Source organism: Macrobrachium nipponense, chromosome 39 (genome assembly GCF_015104395.2).
Source record: "Macrobrachium nipponense isolate FS-2020 chromosome 39, ASM1510439v2, whole genome shotgun sequence".
In the NCBI taxonomy this organism is placed as follows: domain Eukaryota; kingdom Metazoa; phylum Arthropoda; class Malacostraca; order Decapoda; family Palaemonidae; genus Macrobrachium; species Macrobrachium nipponense.
Genome location: NC_061099.1, coordinates 49,225,088 through 49,233,641, shown reverse-complemented (window position 1 = coordinate 49,233,641; position 8,554 = coordinate 49,225,088). Strand labels below are relative to the sequence as shown.

At 41.5% G+C, this 8,554-nt stretch overlaps 1 protein-coding gene across 5 annotated transcripts in view; it reads left to right on the top strand.

The window, feature by feature from the left end:
- Positions 1 to 8,554, top strand: part of LOC135210329 (putative nuclease HARBI1) — a 105,899-nt gene that overhangs the window by 77,578 nt on the left and 19,767 nt on the right. The gene's annotated exons all lie outside the window — the stretch shown is intronic.

Here is an 8,554-nt window from a genome sequence, read left to right as displayed (position 1 = left end):
GAACATTGACTCATTATGAAATCAAAATGGAAGGACCAAGCTCTCCTAATCTGAGGTGTTGACATATTACAGAAACAATTTCTAGCTTGGAGCAGACAAAGTTAATCTCTCTCTCTTTTTGCATTTAACGTTATACTCTTTTAAATATAATATTCAAAATCTGTACATACCTTTTAAGGCATCCTATAACTCTAAGCTAAATAAGGAATCTGAAAATTTTGCAAAACTCTTTCCTAACATTCTTATGTCCGATGCTTATTAATGACATCCTAACTCCTTTAACAATCAGTCTCTCCAGAAACAGCATTTTTTAAGCTGGTTTTATTCTAACAAAAGGCATAGCAATGGTTCACGTACACTGTCACCACTCTTACAAGACCAGAGTCTCGTATCACATTTGGTAAGCGTTAAGCCAAAGCGGCAGGCAAACTGGTAATACCTTGTCCCTCCCCTCTCTCTCTCTCTCTCTCCCCTGACTCCCAACAGCTTCTTTTCTCTCTCTCTCTCTCTCTCTCTCTCTCTCTCTCTCTCTCTCTCTCACAACCTCTCTCTCCACTTCATTAGGTCATCAAATAGAGTCGGAACTACAAAAATATACGTTTATTCAAAGCAAAGTAATAACTGAATAACTCAGATTCTTACAATTATCTCTTCTCCAAAACATAGTTCCCTCCACACAGTCCCCCTCACTAGATCTGCCTATTAAAAAGACAGGAGGGACACACTAGTGAGCATACACAATTGTAAAGACAAAATCAAAAGATTAAACGAAATAGAACATCTCTACAAACCATAAAAAAAACAGTAAGCTACATCTTTCGCCAAAATACAATAACTCTTACCCATTGCAGCCTGGAATATCACACACAGAAATAAAAACACATTATAGAGACATCCAGGCTCTTTCTCTCCATGGCAACCGTCTCCATTGTTCTGGCTGGTTACCTGCCATTCTGAACGAAAGAGGCGCACACGTACAGACAAACTCACGCCCTTCGTCCACACCCTCATAACTGGTTGCAGCCAGTTTTCAAAGGCACCTTGGACAAGCTCGCATGGGACTGATTTGCTTAGGTAAGGATCACATCATCCCAAAAAAGTCATCAGCATTCTCAAAGCTCGTCACTCGGACTCTGTCTTCAGGGAAGTTAAAAATGATGAATCTGTACATTCCCCCTTTTTACATATATATATATATATATATATATATATTATATATATATATATATATATATATATATATATATATATATATATATATATATATATATATACATATATATATATATATATATATATATATATATATATATATATATATATATAATATATATATATATATATATATATAATATATATGTGTGTGTGTGTGTAAGTGTGTGTGTGTGTGAGTGCATGTATAAACCAAAGGTTACTCTGGATGATATTAAATTTATGTGAAGATGACTGAGTAAATGGTAAAAATGTTTCACATCTGTTAAACATGATTATCCTCTTGGTATCTAAGCGACAATATAAACCCTACTTCCAAATCGGTTTTTACAAAATTGTAATATCTATTTCAATATAGTTTACTCTAGTGTTCATTATCTTATATTAGAATAACTTTATAGGATCTGGAGTGAATTGTTCTTTCACGGTACCTCATGTTATCATTTCAGTAATTTCCTAGACTTTATAATGTCCACTGAGTAAATTGCCAAGAATAGTCAAACTAATATCCATATTGCATGCGAACCGCTTTCCAGTGAGTAATAAGACCTACCTAAGTTAACGTCCTTTTTCGGAGGGGTAAGTGAAGATTACTTTCATTTCCTTCTCTCATCACTCATTTCCTGTTCATATCATCCTCCAATCCTCGTCACGATCACTTAGCTACACGATGCAATTGTAATTTCATTACTTCCTTTCCTTAATTAACCTCCTTGAGACATTCAATTATAAACACAAATCCCAGAAGTGTTTCCAAGAAAGGGAAGTCACATAGAACCCGTTTTAGTTCCATGGAGAATACAGACCGTCTATATTACAATGATTATCATTGTGATGGCCTTTCATTTTTTTTCACCTTTTCTATTCCTGCTGAATTACAGGGAGTATAATTTCTTCATGAAATATTATACATTAACCGAGAGTAATGTACTCTTGCTCTATATAGTATGTGCATCATGAGTCTTAATAAGGAAAAAATTTCTTCATTGTTATTGTAATATGATAAATGGTATCTCTAAACACCAAATCAAACTTTGGAGTAATATTTCTCCTGCTACCTTCAAGAGGGCGTCCCATCTTTCATTATTACCTTGACAATCATATACGTAATAGAAATACCGGAACGAGAAGGAATAAGAAGTACAAGGCCGCCGACTCCAATGCCTTCTCGAGGTACTTCATATCCTACTCTAATCCTGGCGAGTTGTAGTCTGGGTTCTTGGAGACGTTCACTTAGGTTTGATGATACAATAAAACCATTGCTATGGGCTAGGTATGTAGACGACATATTCGTTGTCATCCTAAGAAACGATCAGAACTTAAAAAGACTATTGGAAATAACCAACAGTATTCTACCCCCTCCATAAAATTCACAATAGAGAGAGAAGTGGATTACAAGCTACCTTTTTTCGATGTACTAGTTATTAGAGATCATAATAATCATAAATTTAAATTCTCTGTGTATCGCAAAACAACCAACTCAGAAAGTTACAGACAATTTTATTCATTCTATGCCAATAACATTAAGAGCAATGTAATAATGAACTTTGCCCTACGTGCGTTCAAAATATGTGACCTGGAGTTTGTTGATGGAGAAATTCAGCACATACTATGAACCTTCAGAGGACTTAAATACCCCGATCATTTTATTGACAAAGCCATTTCACGAGCTGAGAAAGCATTTTATCGTCGTGTTAACAACCCCAAGGAAAAACCCAACAGATACTTACCCCTCCCATTTAATCCCAACCTCGACAAATTATGTAACTATGTTAACAATAGCCAGAAAGATATTAAAATAGTTTCTAAATACCCGAACACAATTAGCCATAACCTAATTAGAAACAACAATAACGGTAAGAATACTATTATTCCGGGAGTTTACGAAATCCCCCGTCATGAATGTGAGGAAAAATATTTTGGGGAACGTGGAAGAGAACTACCGACCCAATTAGGGGAACACAAATGCGCATATGCACTTCATGCACAGAACAATGCAATAGTCTCCCATGCTTTTAAGAACAACCACAGACCGAATTGGGATGGAGCTAAACTAATTTTTAAAAATAACAATGTCCAAACAAGAAGACAAGTGGAAGGCGCCGACATAAACTTAGGAGAAGCTTTTTACGGTAACAAGTCGTTCGTTGGAGAAGACCCATTAGTCAATTTTTACATTCTTGAAAACTTTGTTAAATATTATAATTTTAAGACAAGCTCTGTTTTTCCTCTTCCTGTTGCTGCCCCCTCTTCTGCTCTCCTTCCTCAGACAGATTACAGCACGGGGGACGTGACGTCCAGCATCATCACAGCCCACAAGTCGTTCCAGCAGAATAGCAAACAGGAATTCAAACATCAACAACGAAATCACCTAGTTCGGCTGTTCAGCGCTTCCTCCATTTCCGTTCGTCATTGTGGAACTGTCCTGTTCAGAAGTTTACTTCGACGGATTTTTAAAGTCATAATGTTCACTTGACTGAAGATGAACCTAGTACAAGGTTCGAAAGCTTTTATTATCTATAAAAGATTTTATACTTCACATGCGATATTGTTGTGGACCTGCAACCATTGTCATCATTTTCGACACGGAAAACTGTGCCCAATAATAATAATATTAATAATAATAATAATAATAATAATAATAATAATAATAATAATAATAATAATAATAATAATAATATCGTTGTTGTTCTGTTGTCTTCTTCCCCTGCTATTGATATTCTTTCATTTACATAAGTTTTCCTTCTATAAATGAATTATAATCAATGATTAAACAATGTCAGGAAGCAAAAATGTTATGTATCACCTCAAATGTATGAGCAAAATTCTTATTATACGTAAAACAAAAGCAAAATCATTTCTCTGCCAACAAAAACATTTGAAAAATAGGAAAAAAAAAAAGTTTGTATTACTTCTGGGTCACAGATGTGTTTACTCTCTGATGCTGGCGGGAACATCAGCCGTCAATGGGTCCCATCTGGAGGAGAAGTCTTCAAGACTCTCACTTCCACTTTTGGGAAAGTTCCAAGAACTTTCTCTGACCTGAATTTAACCTTTTGAGTATCGGTTCTGAATTTTAGATACGAATAGGAGCACACACAAGCACGTTGATAGGATGTCAAAATTGTCGAGAACATAGTCACGAAACGAATCAAGAGTAGTGTAGAAGTAATTATGATATATATATAAACACACACACACATACACACACACACACACACACACACACACACACACACACATATATATATATATATATATATATATATATATATATAATATATATATGGTAATTACATCGACCTATTATTAAGAGACAGGTGTGTGAGGGTAAAGTTTAATGTCAAAGATGATAGCTTGTGTGTAACTCATTTTTTTTTTTGTCGGAATTTATCGACAGGAGTTTAACTGAATTGGTGCAATAGTTAGTCGTGGATAAGGATGCGTTATGTCTCTCTGGCCGTTTAACCACTTGTAATGATGGAGTGAAGGGGAGAAATAGCTGATGCTTGAGGATGACAAAGTTCAGACCGGAATAGTTAGAATTTGAAGATAACTGGAGAAGGAGTTTAAAACTATATTCAAGAGGAGAAAGTGGAAAGTGACAGCAAGGTTATCCTATCAAATAGACATTGAGATAATGGAAGAATAAATATTAATAGAAATGCTGAATTATTTAAGATGACTTATTTTTTTAGATATTCAAGATTGACAATAAAGACTGGCGGTGGAATAAGAGAAATGATTTACTAGGGTACAGGTGAAGCAAGGATGGTACCTGTGTGCAATCAATGCATGCATATGGCCTCCTATTCCGTGTATTTGTATACTAACACCAGATGTAAGTTATTTGCAGAACAAGCGTTGGGTTGACTCATCCTTACTGCCTCTGACTGAGTGAGTATTCTTCCCAGCCTTTTTTGGAAAAGGTCCGGAAGTCTGACCCTTGATCTCGCAGTTCTTATACTCCAACAAATTGTCAGAGGAAGGGCACTCCTCGTTACTCTTTCAACCTGGAGGAGTAGCCCAGGTGTGCTGAGCTCCAGTCAGTTCTAGAGCTTCACTCAGATTCCTCCCTCCAAGAAGTGAGTCTTCCTATTGTAAAGGACCGAGAGAGTGTATATTGGGAAGGAACAAATCACAATTTTCGAAAGTAAATTGTATTTTCATACAATCAACTTACCTGTCAGATATATACTTAGCTATAGACTCCGTCGTCCCCGACAGAAATTCAAATTTCGCGCCACTCGCTACAGGTAGGTCAGGTGATCTACCGCCCTGCCCTGGGTGGCAGGACTAGGAACCATTCCCGTTTTCTATCAGATTTTCTCTGTCACCGGTGGTATCAACATTGTTGTTACTTCCTCCTGACTAGAATTCGTTTTTCAAGGCAATTGATCTTCTTTCGAATGATATTTTGGTGACGTACCTGGATCGTTGTTTTGGCATTCGCTACCGTGGACTGGATTTGGACTTGCTTTTGATTTTTCTGCAGAATGTCTGATTCGAGTTTTGGTGTGAGAGTATGTGTGAATGTAGGCTGCAAGGTGAGGATACCGAAGGCTTCGGTTGATCCTCACACTGTATGCCGAAGGTGTAGAGGGGTTGATTGTTCTTTTGCTAACACCTGTCATGAGTGTGAAAGGTTGAGTGCTGAAGAATGGAAGACTCTAACTTCTTACTTGAAGAAGTTAGAGAGGGATAGAGTAAGAAGGGCTGCATCTAAGGGTGTGAGTAGTTCAAGGCCTATTGAGCCTTTTTCTAATTCTAACTGTTCTGTAGATCATGAATTTGACTCTCCCTCTGTATCAGGGCCTTCACAGGTGGCTATTCCCTCAGATTCGGCTTCAGAGATCGCTGATCTGAAGGCTACCCTTGGATGCAATCCAAAATGGCGGCTTTGGAAGGTAAGAATAGTGATGGTGATTTGTTAAGTGAAGTGAGTGCCCCCAGTGTTGTGGATGGGGCGTCTGACCGTCTCTGCTACGCTCCCAGGCCTAGACCTCTTCCAAGCTCCCTGGCCCAGAGGAGAAGGAAAGTCTAAAGCCTTACGGAGGTTGTGGAGAATCCCCAACGGTCAGGCTTCAGCAGGCTCTGTAGCTCCACAGACTGCTAAGGACCGCTTTCGCAAAAGCGTCCTCCGAGAGTGCTTCTCGTCATCTGGATCCCCCTCACCTAAATGAGAGTGGAAGGATTCGGACCTTTCCAGACCCCTGAAGAGGAACTGGAGAGAGCCTTCGTTCGACTCGAGCCCCGAGCGCTTCTCTGATGAAGCTCCCTCGGCCATCAAGACGGCTAGGAGTGTTTTGACTTCTCCCTGTTCCGACAGAGTTTGTCAAACTCCTTCGAGATCTCCCTCTCCTCCGGTTGAAGTAGACGCGGGAGAGGCTTCCAAGAAGATCCTTTTGGCAGTACAAGAGCAGCTAGCGTCCTTGGTTGGAGTTCTTACGAAAGATCCTCCTCGCAGGAAGGACGTCAGACTTCCTGTTAATAGGTCTAGTCTTCGATCTCCTGCCGGGCGCGTGGCGCCAGCCAAGACTGAGGTTCCGGCCAGGCGCGAGGCGCCAGCCAGGCGCGAGGAGCCAACTTGGCGCGAGGCGTCAGCCAGGCGCGAGGATCCAGCCAGGCGCGAGGATCCAGCCAGGCGCGAGATGCCAGCCAGGAGCGAGGCGTCAGCTAGGCGCGAGACGTCAGCCAGGTGCGAGGCGCCAGCCATGTTCAAGGATTGAACTAGGCGTTCTGAGCATACTTTTAGTCCCTCTCCTGTTAGGAGTTTGTCTCTGTCAGAGAGAGACATTTGGGAAGAACCTTCAGACATCAAGGTTGATTCTCCTTCTGATCCTTTTAAAGAGGAAGGTTCAGAAGACGAGGCTCCCAGTAGAGAAGGACTTTCGAACTATAAAGTCTTGACAGCCCTCCTTTTGCAGGAATATGGAGATTCCTTAACCCCTGCCGCTCCTCCTTCTCCGCGCTCGCTCTTTTCGAGTGCCAAGGCGCTGAAGTCTTCTTCTTTTCTCAAGATGAGACCTACCATCTCTATGAAGAGAGCACTCTAGTCTCTCAATTCATGGATGAAGACTAAGAAGGAGCTGGTCAGAACTGTCTTCTGTATGCCTCCTGCTAGGTTTACAGGCAGAAGGGGAATCTGGTACTAGACAGGAGAGAATATGGGACTCTCTCTTCCTGCTTCAGCAGAAGCGGATTTTTCAAGCCTGGTGGATGGATCGAGAAGGCATGGCCTGAACTCGGCTCGTGCAACTTGGGGCCTTTCAGAGCTTGATCATCTCCTCAAGGGACTCTTCCATGTATTGGAAGTGTTCAATTTCCTGGATTGGTCCCTTGGGGTGATGGCCAAAAAGGCCCATGACGCGGAGGGCCTCGACCCTGAAGTTCTCCTCTGCATCTTGTCTTGCATTGACAAGGCTGTGCAGGATGGTTCGGGAGAAGTCTCCTCTCTCTTTGGAGCGGGATTCTTAAAGAAGAGGGCTGCATTCAGCGCTTTTCTCACGAAATCCGTGTCTCACTCTCTGCGAGTGAGACACGGATTTGATGTTTGCTCCTATTTCAGACTTCTTGTTCCCTTCTCAGTTAGTGAAGGACATTTCACATTCACTAACTGAGAAGGCGACCCAGGACCTTCTCCTTCAGTCTGCCAGGAAGAATAGGCCTGTTGTAGTGGGAGAGAAGAAAGGGACTAGTACATCTCTACAGCCCTTTCGAGGAGGCCCTCCCTCCAGAGCTCCCTCAAAAAGGAAAGCGCCGGAGAAGAGAGGTAGAGCTTCCTTCCGTCCCGGGGAAGTGATTTGAGGAGCCTCCAAACACCAGTAGGTGCCAGGCTCCAGGGATTTGCGGAAGCCTTGGCACACACAGAAGCCGACGCCTGGTCGATGTCTGTGATCAAGAAGGGATATTTCATCCACTTCGAGGACAGTCCTCCCCTGACTTCAACTCCGCGGGAACTGTCCGCCAAATACAAGGACCCTGTTCTGAGGGATACTCTTCGGCTAATGGTGGATCAGATGTGGGACGAGAGCTATAGAGCTAGTGCTGGATCAAAACTCCCCGGGGTTTTACAATCGCCTTTTTCTGGTTGCAAAGGCCTCGGGGGGCTGGAGACCAGTTCTAGACGTAAGCGCTTTGAACAAATTTGTTCAGAAAGAGAAGTTCTCTATGGAGACTTCTGCGTCAGTCCTTGCGGCTCTTCGCTAAGGGGATTGGATGGTATCCCTAGATCTCCAGGATGCCTATTTTCACGTCCCGATTCATCCTTCGTCGAAGAAGTACCTCTGTTTCATGATGGGGGGAAGGATCTACCAGTTCAGAGCCTTGTGTTTCGGCCTGT